The 18,545-nt window shown below is 41.8% G+C and overlaps 1 protein-coding gene across 2 annotated transcripts in view; it reads left to right on the plus strand.

Moving 5' to 3' along the window:
* Positions 1-7,600: 7,600 nt before the first annotated feature.
* The window catches only part of EDAR (ectodysplasin A receptor), a 71,822-nt gene continuing 60,877 nt past the window's right edge, over positions 7,601-18,545 (plus strand). Inside the window, exon 1 of one of the 2 annotated variants that reach the window (XM_005419978.2) lies at positions 7,601-7,771. The gene's annotated coding sequence lies outside the window, so the exon portion shown is untranslated. The remainder of the gene's footprint in view (positions 7,772-18,545) is intronic. The other variant, XM_005419979.2, reaches the window with a different exon arrangement.

An 18,545-nucleotide genomic window follows, 5' to 3' on the forward strand; every position in this document is an offset into this window, starting at 1 on the left:
CGCCACCAATGACACGATGGCGGCGGGGCCACATGGCCAGCAGTGGAAACAAGGCAATTCCCTGACATGGAACCTTGACAAAATCAACCTCTCGGCGCTGCGGGATCCTGCAGGAATCTTTGAATTAGTGGGACATGTTGGCAATGATAACTACGAGCAGCAGTTTTTCTGTTGGTCAGAGAAGATGAGGCAGTGAGGACATGTGAAGGAAAATAACACAGCGGCACCAAGGTCAGTGGGGGGAAAAAAAAGGGGCGGAGGAGGTGCTCCGAGCATCAGAGCTGAGATTCCTCTGCAGGCTGTGATGAGGACTGTGGTGAAACAAACTGTCCCCCTGTAATGCATGAAGTCCATGGCGGGTGCAGAGATCCACTTGCAGCCTGTGTGAAAAGCATTCACACCAGAGCAGGGGGATGCCAGAGCAAGCTGTGATCAAACCCGAATCAAGAGAGAGAGCCCCTGCTTCCAAACTAGAACAGTCTATCCTTAGAGGACAGCACCCCATGGATGAGTGACCCATGCCACAACAATTTTGGGAAGATCTTTTGCCTGTGGGAGGGACCCCACAGCACAGCAGAGGAAAGACTCCTCTCCCTGAGTGAACAGAAGATCTCGAGTGATGAACTGGCCAAAATCCCCATGCCCTGTCTTCCTGTGCTGTTAGTGGGAAGAAGGGAGGGGATGGATGAAAAAAAAGTGTTTTAAAGGCTTATTTAACTTCTTATTATCCTCTTCTGACTATTAATAATAAATCTACTTTATGTTTTTTAATTTGAACCCGTTTTGCCCTTAGAGTGTTTTTGTCCCAGTCCTTATTTCAACTCATGAGCCCTTCATAATTTTTTTTCCTCTCCTCTGCCCAGCTATGGCAGAAGAGAGTGAGTGAATGACTTTTGCAGGCACCTGACATTTGGCCAATATCAAACCATGACATACTGTATTCTGTTTGGTTACATGCTGTGCTGTGCTGTGCTGTGTTTTTCACTAGACTTTGCTTCCTCTGCTGCAACATCTAAACAAAAGTAAAGGCAAAGAGATGCAAGAGAAGACAGAATATTTGAGCACTTCAGGCAGCCAATGCTGCTCTGGAAACTCCAAGGCTCCCTGCCTCATTACCCTGCTCCCCAAGACATGCACTATACAGGCCTGACAGATGCAATTTCTGACTGCCACTGAAGCCACTGCAAGTCCCTCCCAGAATATATCAAGTGCTATATATTGTGATACAGCCTGAAATATCAGTCCTGAGGCATTTGAAATCAAACATCTGAAATTATTGGGCATATTTGGTTGTCATTACACCTATATCTTCCTCCCTTTTCTATTACATCAGGTTAACACCACCCATTTTAGAGAGAAGTTGTATTTATTTGATACAATCAATATTGCTCATAAAGCTCTGAGGAATATTGAGTGTTTTACAAGAGACATCCATATTACTCAGCAACTTCCATAAGAAAGTTAATATATGTGTAGCAGGGTTTGCTATTGTGTCATTAATAATGTTCCTGCTTGCTCTTTGCATAAGGAAGAAAAGAAGGACTGTTCTAATGTACATTGGCTGGGGCAGGTGCACGTCCAGTGTCTGGGGACTGAAACTGCAGAGGCAAGCCCCTGTGGATTCTGGCTTTGCCATGTTAGTTCTGATCTCCTACTGAGTCTCCCTCTTCCCTTTGCAGTCATACATGTGGGTATGTGGCTGTCCAGCCATGGATATACATATGGACGCAAGAAACTTGCAAAATTTAGTTTCAGATGTCAAAAGAAAAAACCTCAAAAAAACCTCAAAAAACAACAAAGCACTGAAAAAATAAAAACCTGCCTTTAAAATTATACTTACTCTTGGTCATTCCCAGTGTTCTCCCTCTCTTCCTCTGTAAGTTTTCCCTCGTCTTGTTCTTCTTGCTAATCTTCATATCTTTCTTCTTTTATGCTACTGTTTCCATCCTTCTAGCCTGTCATTGTCCCATTCTCTTTTTTGTTCCCTCAAACCTAACCATTGCCCTATGTTTTCCTCTCTTCCTTTCCTTCTTTGGCCTCCTCCTTCCTCTCACATTCCTTTTCTTCCCAGCTCTTGCATTTTTCTTGTATACAGGGATGAGTGATTACAAGCATAGGAGATTTCTCTTCCTTGCAGACCAGCACTAAATGCCAATAACACTAACAAGAAATAATTTCAGGGGAAAAAAGTTGGTTCCCTTTCCACAATGTTGGAGCACATTCACTGTAAGAAGAAAGTTTGGATAATTTAATGATTCACTTTTCATTGTAAAATTGCAAATAGCGATATTCAGAGATGCATAACTCTCACATCAGTGTGTATAGTAGCAAAAAGCAAACTATAAATTTTACTTTCTCTAAAATTTACATCCTGAAGTCAAAATCTGTGTTATGATGAAGTCTCCTAATGGAAGCCATTGGTAAATATTAACATAGGCAAAATTTCCAGTACTGTTGTTGCCTCTGACAATTTTATATCAAAGAAAGACACAGATAAAATTGGACTGTTTTCAAAAGATAGAGAAAATACAAGATCAGCTCGGAACAGAACATTAATGTGTGTGTAGTATGCATAATTTACATTGAATATACACATATGTTAAGGACTCCCCTAAAGTTTAGGGTTTTAAAGAAACTTTCTGACATTGGCATCTTCTGTGCAAGATGATTTCAGCAACGAACATCTGAAATTAAATAAGATAGGCAAGAATATTGAAGATGGAAGAAACGTCTCCTAGTACTGAAAAAGTTTGGAATAAAAATGACAAATCTGGAAGCATCAGAGATTAATGGTTTTTAATACTCATAGTTCTCTCTCCTCCCCAAATAATAAAACCTCACAAAATGTGAGTTAGTTTTAGATATAAAAATAGGGTAATAAAAGAAAACAGCAGTTTGACAAATGTCTTATCTCTAGAATATACATCAAGAAATAAAACTAAGTGAAACTATATGGAAAGACATTGGTAAAGAAAGAAATTTTACAACAGTAAGTACAGAAATGTCAATGAAGAGAGAAGGTCAGCATATATGCAAAAGTGAAAAATGACAATACAAAGCAATACATGCAAACAAAAATGCTGCAGAGAATGAAGGTACAAATGTAGATTCAAATATAGTGTAACACAGTAAACATTGACTGATCACTGGTTTAAAATGCTGTATCCAAAGTCTAGATCAAGAGTTTGAGCTCCTGACTGTCTTAGAATCCAGGGTTTTTATAAAATGAATAGTAAAACTCTGGGAGACATTTGTGATGCATGAAGAGGCCTCTTAAGAATACTTCTGATACCACAGTGTGTCTCAAGCATCCTGTATTCCATTTGTTCCTGGCCCTTCAGTTTAACTCTTTCCTAGCTTCCTCTCTTCCCTTGGCTTTTCAGATATTTGAGAAAGGTTTGTGCTTGGATCTGTCCTCTTGTGTTCTCCAAAGCCTGCCTGAGCTTTTGAAAGACTGGGAAGAAAATACCATATAACAAATAAGGAGTTCTTTCTCAGCAGCAAGGGAAAGGGTATTTTCATTTTCTTTTGTTTTAACTACTTCTGCAGTAGTTCTCATGAGTTCTTTCTTTTAGGAAAGGAGTAATGATTAATATATTAGTTAATTACACACATTCTAGAAGGCACAGAAATACATTGCTAATTATTTGAAATATTTATTGCAAACTCAAGGGCATGGTTACTGTAGGTGTTCGAGCTAAGCTAATTGCTTTGCAATTTTCAGAACTAGGTTCTTGTGAACTAGGTTCTTGTAAAAGATGTAATTCTGAAAATCAGAAATATATTTAAATGGGCTAGCCTGAAACAGTCTACCTGAATATTTGGAAGAAGTTCTCCAAATGCTACGTAGGGTTTTGTGACTTGGTAAGCAGTTTCAGTTCCCAGATAAGTGTAAGGCTGGGGGCTTGTAATGAGTCAGCTGAAGAAGTGAGTCAGTTAAACCTGAAGAATCACTGAAAGATGCCATTTGAAAGAAACCAAATGGCTGTAAGGAACCTTTATTGGACTAGTCTCTATATAAACCAGCACCCATGTGTGTTTTCTCTGGCCTAATAAAAAGTGTGGCATCTGAAAGCAGTGCTATGGGTCTTGGACAGATAGAACCAGTGAAGGGCAACCCCATGGACGTAGAAAGTGTTGAGGGAGAAAGGCTGAGGGCAGTGGTAGGTGTTGCAATAAATCTGACTGAGACAATTGGGTGGGTTATGAAGGAAAGTAGGAGGGTTAGAAGCCCTGGATGAGTATGCTCATGTATAGTCATCAGTCTAACATCAGTGAGTCCAGCTTTTGAAATAGGCAGGATGCTAATGAGAGACCTTTGCAGGTGTATGCTGGTTATTTTGTAATTTTGTATTTTGGGAAATTAATGTAAGCTTTGGGAAAGGGGCCCGCTATCAAGCACAGTGTTGCTTTTCATTCCTAGGACGTTCTACTCAATTATTTCATTTTCCTTCTTACAGTATCTTTCTTAGCTCTTAGAGTTGCAATAAAATGAATGTCACTTCTTCTGTGAGACATTGAAGGTCTTTAGACAGCTCAATTTTTGTTATAAACCAGACAATTTTCCACCACAAAAGGAGAAAGTATCTCCAATGGCCATGATGCTTTCTCCCTCTCCTCATGTACCACCTCTGGATGCCAGTGTCTTGTGCTGCAGTTGGGGCAGGGGGATACCAGCCCCTGCAGAAAAGGGAGACAGAAAGTGCAAAAGGGAGAGCTCCATCAGCTTTACTTAGCAGCAGCAAGAACACACACCAGGCAAACCCACTGTCTTAGGCATGTAGTACAGGCACTTCTCATGTCATTCTACCTCTCCTATGACTTGAGGGAAGACACAGGCCCTTTGGACAAACTTAAGAAATATTGCAGTGACATGCTCCGCCCTTGGGCTGCCTCTGGTGGGACCAAAGGCAGGTCAGGAGGATGATAATGTGACAACAGATATTCTTGTGCCATGTAGACCTCCATTCTGATAGAAAAGGTAGGCAGTAAGAAGCCTCACAAGTTCATAGGTTCATCATGGCTCATTCCTCCTTTCCTTTCTTGTGTCTGCATATACTTATTTTGCCACTGATACCTGGATGTCCCCTCATTCCAGCTGGGTGTTCAGTGCAGGAATTTCTCATGTCAGAGAGGGTGGGTGACATATGGATGTCATAGGGGCTGAAAGGGGTAGTTAATCCTTTCAGTCTGTTACCTGATGCCAGGAATCAATGTGGCAGCTTAAAAAACACACTGTCATCTTGGTAGCTCTTGGACAAAAGTAGCTCTTTCATATTTACTTTTTCACTGTGGCTGGGTCAGCAAAATACGAGTTTCTCTTTTTCACACAGTGTCTTTGCAGAGCAGCTTCTCTGGGCCAGATGTCAGCCCTGATAGGATGTGGACCTCTAAACCAAACCATGAGGATTTCACTGAGAGGCGGGACCTTGGGCCACCATATTGCATTGTGATTTTTCCTTGGCACAGCCCAGCTGCCTTGAAGACTGGGACAAACAGAAGAATGGAAATTAATCTAATTTGGCCCAATGATATAAACCATAAAATTCTCCAGTGCCTCTCAGACCCACAATGATAAACCATCCACAGAAAAACATCTTGCTCCAGAAGTACTGGAACTAATGAATTCTGATTTCCTACAGATTTGTGTTCTGTGGGTTGACTGACTTGTGTGGTCTAAGAAGATGTATGCTTTTTGGGTGGCTGGAGAATGTGTGAGGTCTCTCTCTGCATGGATTTGTTGCTTTCTCATAAGGTGTGTTCACAGTATGCTTTCACCAAATCCAGGCAATAGATTTGGGATGACTGTCTTTAGCCAGCTGCTTATTGTTAGAGGCTTCTGAGAATGTATCTTTATTGGCCAGTAGATTCAAATGCTATTTGAAGGGAACATATTGTATAAGCCTTGCTTCCACAATGGAAGGCAATCGGGATGAACAACTGTTGTTCTCCCTCTGCCCTCTGCTCCACACTATCCTCTGTCTTTCCTGGTCCTGCTGCCTTTGTCTCTTCTCAGGAATGGATACACCCTGTAGGCCATAGGGAAGCAACCTCTTTCCTGGCTTATTCCATCATTTCCAGTGAACCTGCCCTGATACTACCACCTTCATCTTTGTCTCTCCTATAACTCTGTTTCAGAAAAGAGCTAGGTTCAGGAACAATTCACCTGCTGCTAAGAGAAGTGATCCCTGTGGAAGATCAGACAGGCTTAGCCATGTTGTAGTGATACCAGCCATAATCTTTTCTTCCCTGCAGGTAAGAAGGAAGCAACTTGCTGTGTAGTCCAGGGTCAGCTTTTGACAACTGGAACCATTGTATTGCATATGTTTCTTAATAAAATGAAAAAATGTCCAATTATATTTTAATGTTGATTCACACTATTGAGTTTGGTAGGTGTTAGGTAAGAATCAAAGCACCCCTGCTTTCAATGCATGCCTTTGCCCAGTGGGATGGTGACAAGAACAACACACACCAATGCACACTTAAGAATCTTGTATCCAACAAGGCTGAAAGATCTTATTTGAAAAATATTTTCCGCTGACCAAGTTCTGTCAGTTTTTCAAACTACATATTGGATGCTCAAAAAAGATGTAGTGTTGATATGTTTCTCCTTTATGACGTCTAAATTAAAGTTCTAACTGCTCTCAAGCCACTTGCAGGTGGGCTGGGTGTTTTTAATTTCATTTATTTTCACTTCAGTGATAAATAATATTATCCGAGTAGGCTATTTCACATTTTCTGATTTTAAGGAACACTGTCTTTGCAGAAATACTGGCAATTCCCTTGCCAAAGCTAGCTGACAACCAGAATTTGCAACCCTTAGAAAGCACAACTGTATACGAATATTTCAATTTTGCTTGGGAAGAAAAGAATCCATAGTTCAGAAAGGTACCTATGACATTTTCAATTTGTAAATCATCTAGGTTGTTCTTTAGAATTTTCTAGAAGCAGCAGGGAGCTGTGTGTGCTCCTGGAGAACCAGTGATTCCTGATGTCTCCCATGCTATCCCTTCCTGGTAAGAGTCCTGAAGGAAGTCCTGGGAGTCTCCAAAAGTTACACTGAAAAATAGGAATCTGAGGCGGGCTTCAGAGGAGCGCCCCCAAATTATCTGAAAATCAGGTATCCCTGCAGGACAGTTTGATTTTTGATATCAACATTCACTAAATTGAACCAGTTCAGTCATCAAACTTCCTCCTCACTTTTGCTCTCAGGAGATCCCCAGAAGCATTCCCCGGCATCCCAGGCTCTGGCTCCCCTTCTCTCAACCAAACCAGATAAAACCTTCTGTTCCCCAGCCAAATCCGAGCTCGGCGGCAGCGGGCATGGGCTCGGGACTCCTCCTCATCCTGCGGGGCTCCTCTAGGTGGGGCAGGCGAGTTTTCGCAGAGAGCGGAGCCCGCTCCGGCGCCCGCGGCTCTGCCGAACTTCCCAGCGGAGAGCGAGGGAAGGAGAAGTTGCGAGCGGACCGCGGGGCCGTGGGCTGACGGCTCCGAGGAGTTTGGGCTCGCTGGGACCCAGCTGGGGACATTCATTACAAACTCTGCGAGCGGAGGAGACGCGCGCTGGCACCTGTGAGAGCCCGAGCGAGCGGGACCCTGCGCCCTGTGCCCGCCGGAGCGGCTGCGGACATCCCGCTCTGTGTGCCCGCCGGAGCGGCTCCGGGCATCCCGCTCTGTGCGCCCGCCGGAGCTGCTCCGGGCATCCCGCTCTCTGTGCCCACCGGAGCTGCTCTTCTCCAGGCTTCGGAGGCCGTGAGCCCGTCTGTGCAAGGTAGGCTCCCGTCGAGTTCGTCGGCTGCCTCTCCCCAGAGCCAGCGTGCCTCTGGTACAGGATCCACACTGTCACGGGGATGTCACTGAGGGCTGTGGCTGGATATCGTGTTGGGTTTAAGCTTCGTTTGAAAGAGGTCTACCAGCCAGAGAGTTTCTCGGCTGCTAGCACAGGACTAAAGAACTGCTTTTTTCTGTGCATTCTAGGAAGTAGCTGCAGTTCCTGGTAGTACCTTTGGTTAGAAGTTAGTTTCTTCACACAGAATGCGTGGTAGACTTTTTCACTATTAGAAGTACTGACGTTCTGAATGGTTTCTAAACTCTAGAGGATCCAGTGTGTTTTTATTTCAATAGTAGTATAAATTTCTCCAGAGAATATTGGAACTGCTTTTTCGAGTTTTGTGTTAACATTGCAAACTAATTTGCATATATTTTTACACTGCTACTATACTTTTGAAGTCCCAACCAGTGCTGTAAAATATCACAGTATTGATAGTGTTGTGGCTGACTGCATACACATGTGAATACATGTTCATAGCATTCTGATTTTGATTTTCTCTGCTTCCACAATCTCTCTGTGAAAGGATACAGTGAAACTGAGGTCCAGAGAGGAAAGCAGGCTGCTGCCCACACTGAGAAGTACCTGGGGAGAGTGTTGTTGCATACCTGCTCCAGGCACAGGACTCTGTAGCCATACGTGGTGCCAAAGTAGCTTTGAAATGCCCAGCCGTGCCTGGGGGAGCAGAGAGCTCCTCTGGGACTGCAGAACCTGCTCCAATGGTGAAGTGGCCTCTGTGAACCTTGCAGACTCTGAAAGATTGCTGTTTGTACTGAGCTGCTGCTGCTGCCACGGCCAGAGCACTGATACTGTGTATTAGTAAAAGTGTAGCTAGACACTGGTATGCCTGAGAGAAAAGGTGTTTTAATTTTTACAACTAGTGAAGCTTTAGATATTATGAAAGGGCAATGGAGGGCACTTAGGATCTGTCCCCCATGGGGTGAGATTCTCATCAATAGCACAACAATGCCGAGGAGCTTAGCGACCACCGCCTCCTTGGGGTACCACCCCAAACCTCTCTACATGCCTCAAACTACAAGGAAATCTTCCACAGTTTTGGCTGTTTCTCATTGAGGAGACAAGGCCAATGGCCATGCTGCCCCTCCTCTACAGCAGAGGTGGGAGTTGATGTTCTGTGCTGCAGTTTCGAATGATAGGTCTTGAAATGTTTTGGGCAAATGGTGGAAATCTCTGGAAGTTCTATGGGAAAAATCATGGGAGATTGCAAATTTTAAAAGGAAATTAATGTGACTGTGCAAAGCAGGCCCAAACCAAATGACTATTATCAGGATTACTCAGTTCTTTGTTCTCCTTTCTTTCTTTTCACTTTGTACAACTTAGGCATTTCTTCAGAAATGCCTAAGTTGTACAAAGTGAAAAGAAAGAAAGTTTGGGTATCCTCTATTGAAGACCAATACTAATAAGAAATTAATTGATAAATTGTAAAAGACAAGAACTATCAAACAAAGGAAATATATTCAGCAGCAGCAAGTTGGCTCCACACCACTCAGTGGGAACAATTCCACCTTCAGGTAACCTTCTGTGAACCCATTTTCACTGGAGATCATTGACAATGGTGAAACTGTTACCAGAGCTTAGCCCAGTTCGTTTGGTTGGTAGGGCACAGCATAGCGGCGTTCTGTTTGCAATAATGTAGTCTGACCACAAGAAAGAGCTCAGATGAGAATGTGCCCAGAAAAAGCCAGCAGGCTTTTTTTTTTTTTTAGTACATAGATAGCTTTTGCAGAAAACCACTGGCATAAATAAGCTGATTTTTCTCTTTTACAGCTAGATGAAAAACATCTGATGCTTTAATTTTTCACATAGGATTGTGAGATGGTCATTTTCAAGGCATCATACTGAATTGTGTGCCATGCAAATCATCTCACTGAAAATGTTGAACTGACTGCAATTTTACCATAGCATTGTTAAGAATTCCTCTGAAAATTACTTCGCGTGGAACATTTCAACTTTATGTGTTAAGGTGGCATTTCTTGGAGGATTGAAATATTTTAATGGAGTCTAAAGTTTCTAACCAAACCCATATAGCTGTGCTAGATAAAAGATCCAAGTCTCAGTTTTCAAGAAATAGCAGCATAAGCTTTTGAAGATTAGATTAATATTAAGATAATGTTTTTCTCATGTTGTCATCAATGGAGGAATTCCCCTCTAATATCATCAACAGAGTTGTTTCCTTTAACCATGCTAGGATGCAACTGGGTCTCAGATCATATCTATGCTACTTCTCTTTTCAGCAAAAAGGTAGATAAATTGCAATGTGAACTACTGCCTATAGCAGAATAACCAGAGAGGTGCCAGCATGGCCCCACCCTACATGAGTCATTGGTGTGAAGCTGAGTGTAGACCAGCCTTTCCATTCACTCCTGTAAAATGTTTCTAATTTCTCCTTCTGATTAGTCTGAAACCAGGCCTTTACTGCCTTCCGGTGCCCTCCTGGCCCTTAAGACCCAGTATATATTTTATGGTGCAACAGAAGGTAACAGGTACCCCTTTTTACTCAACAGGTCCTGAAGTAGCAGCTTTTGTTGCAGAAAATGCTTCTTTCCTAACATGTAGAAAAGTCCTGACTGGTGTGTCAATAGGTCAGGGAGGTATTTGCAAAGACAGAGACACTTTCTTGCCATGCATATTCCAAGAAGGTAAGTCCCTGTAAAGAGTTAGATTATTACTAAACAAGGATGGAATTGTGATGTGTAAGACTGTCCACCCTGGCAAAGTGTAACTGACCTCTGCCAATGGTCACTTTATGGACCAAGTGTTCAACTATACCTGTCCCAGAAAACTAAGAACCTTCATACAGCAAAGACTAGAACATACAAATATTATTTGGAGGCCAAGTAACTTGCTGTTACTTTGTTTGATTTATCACTCATCCAATTTTATTACAAATGGATAAGATTCTGGGCCGGTGCAGTCAATGGCAAAACTCCCACAAGGGTGGCGTGCTCAGCTCTTGCTTGCTCTTTGGCTACATTCAGTGATCAAATGCTGTTTTCTGAATTATATTAACTTTGCACACATTTCTTCTGACTTGACGTAGATCAGTTTTTTCAGTTTCTTTCCACTGGGGAAATCACAACAAAAGTAGAGAGGACGTTATTTTCAAATTCAGAAGGAGTCCATTAGAAACAAAAGAATAAAAGATAAACAAAAATGACTTTAAAAGCATTATCTGCTATTGTCTTATGAAGAAGTTAAAGCTTTGCCAGTGTATTTTCAAATCTCTGTGGAGATGGAGTCAGGGCCACATCCTCCTGATCTGACGCAAGCAAGTGCTAGTTTTGAAATGTCAGAAGTGTCATTCTGTGAAGTTAAGCCACAATGCTTCAACTGAATCACTCACCATGAATCTAGCAACAGGTTTTACATTGCCACATTACCATAATGTCTGACCATCTGCAGTGCAAAATCAATAGCTAAGTCCCTGGTGGATTTCACAGAATTTCTGGCATTCTTTTTTAGACTCTGTTCTGCAGAGCTGAGATTTTTTTTTATTTGGCGCCTTAAATTCTTCCTGTTTGCTTTTTGGGAGGAGATGGCTGGTAAGAGTTTATGTAGCAGAAAGGACTGCCAGAGCTGTGTAAGTTTTATAGCAGAAAGACTTTTTGAGGAGGATGATGATGTCCCATTCTCTGTCTCACAAGGGACCTCTCCAGCAGTTGGTGGTATCTCAGCTGATCTTTGCTTTACTTGTTGTGCATAGGAAGCTAGGAGGGTCTCAATGGCCTGACTATCCAGGGTCTTGCTCTGATAATAAAATGTGCACGGTATACTGTGTTTTGAGAATGTTACTTTAGTACAATCAATGGCTATGGGTGAATTGGGGAGAAAAAGCAGAAGAGTTCAGAAAACTTAGTTTGATTATACTTGAAGCATCCTGAATGTTGATGGACCTAGAGACCCTTTTGATCTTCAAGGTCAATCTAGTTGCTACCCTTCAGCATTCAGCTCTTCCCAACCAATCTTCAGTGAGATACTTGCTCCTTACTGGAGCCTGGCATAGAAAGATTCAAGACTTCCAGTTTCTTGCTGTCTTTGTCTCTGCTGGGCAAGTGCTGATGAATGCACATCCCCTGAAGATCATCTCAATGAGCCTCTGGTTCTTTGGGCTTTGCAGCCAGGAATGATATGGTGCTGCAAAACTTAGCTGCATCTAAGTCCAAACCAGCTCTTTATTAAGAAGGAACCTAGGAATAATTCACCCTTTTCCCTACTCCATATGCATATGAAAACTAGGCCTTATCCTCTGTACAGCAACATAAGGGGGGACCAAAGCAGAAACATATGGACATATAATGACAGCTTTAATTCTGACAGTGCATCCATCTCTTCCTCTGGATATATCACAAACAAAAACTACTGAAGTGCCAGTTAAGCAGCACACAATTATTTGCAGATTGTCAGAATTTTGCATTTCATTTGAAGCAAGAACCATTTTATTAGTGCAGGATTAGATATTTGTAATTATCCAGGCTAGAAGGATGCGTTCCTAGGACACACTCCATTTTTCTTTTGGAACTCTATACACACTCCACTTCTTGGGAGAAGGATCAGGGAGGGAAAAAGATCTGTACAGTAATTGCTGATAAATTGAGACTTTTTAGAACTTGGTTTCTGTCACTGAAAAGAAGAAGACTAAAAGACCCTGTATATCTATATAACACATCTTGGAAGAGAAACTGGGACTGCAAAAATATGAGGAACAGATGATATCAAAGGCTAAAATAGAGAGAGTCTATTAAAATACCTGGTGCTGGTTTATAGCCTGCATAGTTCCTAACTATGAAACAGACGACATCCTCAAACATGAGGGACTTCAGTTTACCCCTTATAACAAAGCAAAACTTGAAATTACCATCCTTAAGTAACATTTGTCTTCCTATTGGAGTCCACAAAAACCAGAAAGGCTGGGGACATGTTCTCTTTCTGTCACTCGGGATTTTGCCATTTCTTCTCTCGGTGGGTAGCTGTGACAATGTGTCCCCTGAGTTAGACACATTTGTACTTACAAACATAGGAAAGAATGATCTGTGGGCTGCCACCCATACAGTGGTACGTGACAGGGGCCAAGCAAAGCAGCAGCACCTTCAACTGGCCACCCCCTTTCTGTCTGAGTGTTTACCACCTGCACAGCAGGCATGGCTCAATGGCTTGTGGGCTCACCTCCAAGCCACGGGAGTTTATGGGCTGGCGTGAAGTCTGGCAGTCTGAAGCTGGTTTCACGAAGCATCCAGTTTTGCCAGCTGCAGGAGGGTAATAATTTCCAAGAGAGGGACTGAGCGCACAGCTGAGGGCAGTAACTATCTCAGCTGTCACCATTTATTCCATCACCAAGTCTGAGTGTCAACACCCTCCAAGAGAGACAAAAGTAAAACCGAGTATCCAGGCATTGTGGGGCACAGATTTATTTCATTAAATTCAAATACTTCCCTGTGATGAGTCTTGTCTCTTTAAATTTTCCATACAGAAAAAGCATGTGCTAATATATTGCCAGTTGGAGGGGTATATTTTCTGTGCATGTGTAGATCCAGTTGGTTTCTTTGGGGAGTAAAATACAAAGGAAAAAGCCATTGTTCTTGTCTTGCTCTCAATTTTCAAAAATTGCCAGTTCTTATAAGCAGATCAAAACAGATAACAGATGGCACTGGCTAGCAACAAGGAAACGTAGATGCAAATATTTTATGGTATATGAAGAACATCTCTGATGTGGTAGGGTTATGTTTTTTATCATGGTTTCTAACCAGTTGTGAGAAAAATCCATTACTAGCACTTTGCGGTATTTAACTGGATGTGAAAGGTGCAAATAATTCAGTTGGTGACCAAATTATATAATTGGTAATAAATTAAAAAAAACAACCAAAAAAACCCTAACCTGATAAAATTAATGTAAAGGGACTCAATATACTTGCCAATAAAGCCAACAGGAGACTCTCCAGTCATGTCAGCAGATATCCAACCTGTCTGTCAATTTCTGATTTTCTTCTAAGATCCCCATGTACACAGGCTACACTGCAAAAGAAAAATGTCCGTGAATGCTTTCCTGGCTCAAGTGACCAGTCAGTAGTTTTCATAGACAACAAAATCAGGCACCATGCAGGGTCTCTCAGAAAAAGCAACAGGTCCAGCATGTCAGCCTTACAGGTGCCTTGCACCCCTGCTCTCCCAGACCTGGTTATCTTCACAATGACCAAGGAGTCACAGCTAGGCTGAACTAGAGGAGTGTGACCAGTACAGTGCAGGTCTCCCAGAGCTTGCATAAGCTGTTTCTAATTTAGCTTTGGTGGAAGTCAGACTAAACAAACAAGTGGGTACCTCTGCTGCAAATATCTACACATGGGGAAACACCAGGAGCAATTCTGAGGAGGCAGTGAGTGGTGCCCTTGGGGGTACAGCACATGGGAGAGGCACGTCCACATGTAGATGAGACATCTGCTTGCAGCTTGATGAGTGTACATATTTTCCACTCACTCCTGCCCACAATGTCACATCTACCTCCACTTTTAAATTGCAGTCTCCACAGCATGGAAAGGCACCACAGGTTAAAAAAGCCTAAAACTCCAACAACTTCTCTTTCCAACCAAGAATGAAAGTCCTCTTGTAGCAAATGAGTATCAGATCCAAATCCTAGAATGATCCCTAGTAGGGATCTGAGCAGCTGGGAAGTTGAGGTCTAATGTCTTGGTTGGGTGAGACTACAATTAAATGCCTTTTTTCCTGCAGAAATGGGTGCTTGCCAAATCTCCGGTGTAATACAGAACATTTGCTTCTCGTGCTGCAGAGCTCTAAGATATCAGACCTTCTATGCACAGCAGCAGACAAATGCACTCAAAATGACAGAGCAATTTCTCATATTTACTCTCTTTGTCTCTATCCCCACTGCCTGTACAGGCAGATCCATGGCACTGAGCACAGTCTTACCTTGTTGGTAGAAGGATGTGGTTAAATGGTCCCTGATTTTTTTTTACTAGAAAATGAGTCTGTTGATGTGGTGCCAGTCAAACACTGACAGAAATTTGAGAGAGCTGTGAAGCTCACTTGTTAATTGATGCTCCATTTGTAAGTTATGTGCCTTAGTAAGTTACTTAGCTGGTATAATACCTTTTTCCTAGCCCTTTGCCCATTTAACACTGAACTATGCCTATAGAGAGCATCAGAGCATCACAAGTTTTCTTCATCATATGTATAAAATTCAATTTTTCTTTGAAGTCTTTCTTAATACTCTTGTGTTCAAGTAAAGCTGTCATTGAGTTCATTGAGGTTTGCCCACGCAAGGAGCAAAGGCTCTGTCCCCTTGGGATTGCACAAGCCATTTTCTAGTAATTTGTCTGCTAAGGTGAAAGATTTCCTTATTATAGCACTGAAAACAGGAACTTCACAGTCTTCTAACAGAAATGACTTTATGTATTTTATGAAACTGAGCCAAAGGCACTGCTCTTGTCAGCTGGAGTTGGTGGCTGTTTAGTTGGTCTGGACATGAGAATTATCTACTTCCCCTTCCTCTTTTTTTGTTTTTGTTAATGAAGGCTTTCTACCTGACTAAAATACATAGCTGTGTTTTTCCCTTCAGGTCATGTTATCGGAAGCTTTGAGTTGGGGGTGGGAGTAAAAAAGTTCAACTTACTAAGTAAGATTAAAGAAATTAAATGCTAAGGCTCATATTTAATTTTCCCTTGTAGATGTAATTTTTCATGCAGTGACAGCATCAGAACCTTTTCAAGTTTTATAGCTATTTCACATTTGGCAGAAACAACAGGAAACCATCTGTAGCAAAGCAGGATTGTTGTAAGCATAATATTCAGTAATAAAAAAAAAGATTAAAAGAAAACACTGTTATCTTTATGTGATAGCTTTGAAGGGGCAAAGAGCAGGATGCTTGCATTTGCTACTAACTTCATAAAAATTTTCTAGATGAGTCAGCCATGGAAAAAAATTATTATTTCAGCAGAAGGAATAAGTCCAATAAGAAATTTGACTTTTGGTTTCTTGTTGAGATTTCCATGATGACTGTAAAGATGCTTGTGGTGAGGAAATTTTATGTGCCTGTTTTCTGTAAATCATAACTTACAATGGTGGAGCTTATAAGCACACAGACAACTTCAAATAGTCACATTGTCCCACAAAAAGCAAGCAAGCTACTCGTGCTCTTCAGCTTTAACTCCAGGCCTAAAAGCCTTTTCTAGACCAGGGAAATAAAAATAAATTGTGGAGATTTAGACAGCTTGTACTATCCTCCGTTCCCATATGACAGGATGTGTTCATTCTTGCTTTACTGTGTTTTCTGTGCTGGAAAGGAGACTCCCAGACTGAAAAAGTGTATACTCATTGCTTGCAGGTAAAAAATACTTTTTGCTGAAACTTTTTTTTGTTAATTGAGGTGTCATATCCCAAGGCTGCACTAAATACCTCTGAAGACCGTGGTCAGTCCTGTAAAGTTGTTCCATTGCAAATATCCTTTTCAGAATGTCCATTTAAGAAAGGGAAAGAACCGGTTTTTTCAGGTGTGTTCTAAAATTCAGCCTGGGCTAAACCTGTGTGTAATTTCTTTGTCACTGACCATGTTTCGCATTTTTATAATCAGACCTAGTTTTAAGATAGCATTTCACCGTGCAAAAGTCAAAATGTGTCAGGGAACTGCAATATCTTGTTGTTATTAATGTCTTAAATTATAGCTAGACACCCTGTTTTTCCAGTTTTCAAGGCAAGTTATGAAGGCTTTTTTTTTTTTTAGCGCTGAGCTGATGAGACATTAAAGGTTTCTTTTTCAAATAGTTTGGCTGTTGGGTTGCTCCTTTCACTCACACCTGCCCCTTGACTTAGAAATTGTCTCCGCCTCTTCTGCATCAAACACTGAATTTACATAGGCACAAAGAAAGTGTGGAAGGCCAACAGCTCGCACCGTCATTAAGATGAGAATGCAGGAAGAACAAAGCAGCACAATGGTAAGAGAAATCTAACAATACTCTGCCTCGCTGCAGTCTGACTAACCAGGGCTTTCCCACAGGAGGGAACGGTGCTGAGGATGCCGCAGGATCAGCAGATGCATGCAGGGCCGCTGGCAGTGACTAAGCCAGCAACAGAGAGGGAGTCGAAGTTCTAGACATGAGTCAGGTTTTGAACTTGTTGTGGTTTGTAGCGGCTCGAAAGGCTTTGTATGGCATCACTGCAAGAGTCTGTGACTGCGAAGTGATGGGCTTACAGCTGGTAGAGCCACTGGCTGCTTTGGAAGGGAGTGCTTGCTTTCAACAAAACACTCTAGTTGAGCTCAACATCCACAGCACAGCCTTGGCATTATTTTAATGCCTTTACCAAAGTGCTCTGGCTTATTAATTCAGTAAGATCTTGCTAATTATGCAAGCCTCCCTGGAGAATTTTAGAGATGCTCATAAGAAGCATCATAAAATTATTTCTTAAAATATATGTGACAAAAATAAGACAAAAGCAGTGGAATGACACATGCATTTAGCAGCTAAAGTGAAAAAGAATTTCTCTGTATGCATGCCTTTTCTAAAATGCAGAAGGAAAGAAAATGAGAGGAAATAATTATATCTGGATTTGTTTTGTTTCTTCAGAACTTTCTGTTCATGCCTTTTAAAACAGTTTGGCACAAAGATTTGAGTGGGAAGACTTGAGATGCTGCCTCAGTCCTGATGTTGTCAGTGGTTTTGCCATTTATTTTAACAAAATGTTGATGTACTTTTATATGCTGTTGCCTGTGCCTATGTCAGAGATGGATTAAAACTTAAAGGTGCAATTCCTGCACAAGCTGCTGAAACTGTATGAGTTTAATCAAAATGAGTGAAAGACATCTGCTTTTCCCCTTGCAAAGCCAAGTGCGAAGACATTGCTAACAGCTCAAGTTTCCCAGAAATACATGCAGAAGCTCCTCTCTGTAGTATTTTCCCTACCATTACTAATTCTAGATGGATTAACCTAACAAGAGGTGCACACAGACCTTTGCTTAGCTTCATAGATATGTCAATTTTCGCAGAACAGATGCAAACTCATAAACAATTCTCTTAACTCTGCAATATTTTTCATCTGGAGTTTTTATGCTTTTTTTTGTATATATAGATAAAACACTTTTCCTTAATCACAGAAGAGCAATTAGTGGTGGGTGTGTGAACAGTGCACAGAATAACAGGCACTCTCAGAGTCTTTGATTCAGCAGCAGTCTGAAGTGAGAAGCAGACACTTTCTGTTAGATCATCTTCAAGGATTTAATCCCAAGGAGGAGCTTGGATCGTAGCAGACAAGTCACTTCACATGCTAAGTCTGAAACTTCTTAGATACTGAGAAATCTTGCTTGCCTCCTCTTCACCGCAGAGGTGCCTACATACCTCAACACCCACGTTTGCATCCAGTGAGTTCCTTGCATGCCTGAACGTGTGCTTCTGGACATGCTTTACCTGGCTTGGCCTGTACTGGATGAACAGACCCACATGCCACACATCAAGTCCTCTCACTGAGCTTGGTCGCACTGTTACATGCTCAGGGACATCAGGTGGGAGATCTGGACTCAACATGTTTCTCAGTCTGTGAAGATTTTAGCTGTTTTACTCACAGCAGTGTCCCCAGCCCCAGCTCTTCTACATTCCAAAAGGGGTGTCTGCCTGTCTATTCCTTTTGCTTTTTTAACTGTTACATTTTCCTAGGCATAAGTGACAATTTGTATGGGTGTCCATACACACCTGCCAAA

This window comes from Geospiza fortis, unplaced genomic scaffold (assembly GCF_000277835.1).
Source record: "Geospiza fortis unplaced genomic scaffold, GeoFor_1.0 scaffold192, whole genome shotgun sequence".
NCBI classification, from domain to species: Eukaryota; Metazoa; Chordata; class Aves; order Passeriformes; family Thraupidae; genus Geospiza; species Geospiza fortis.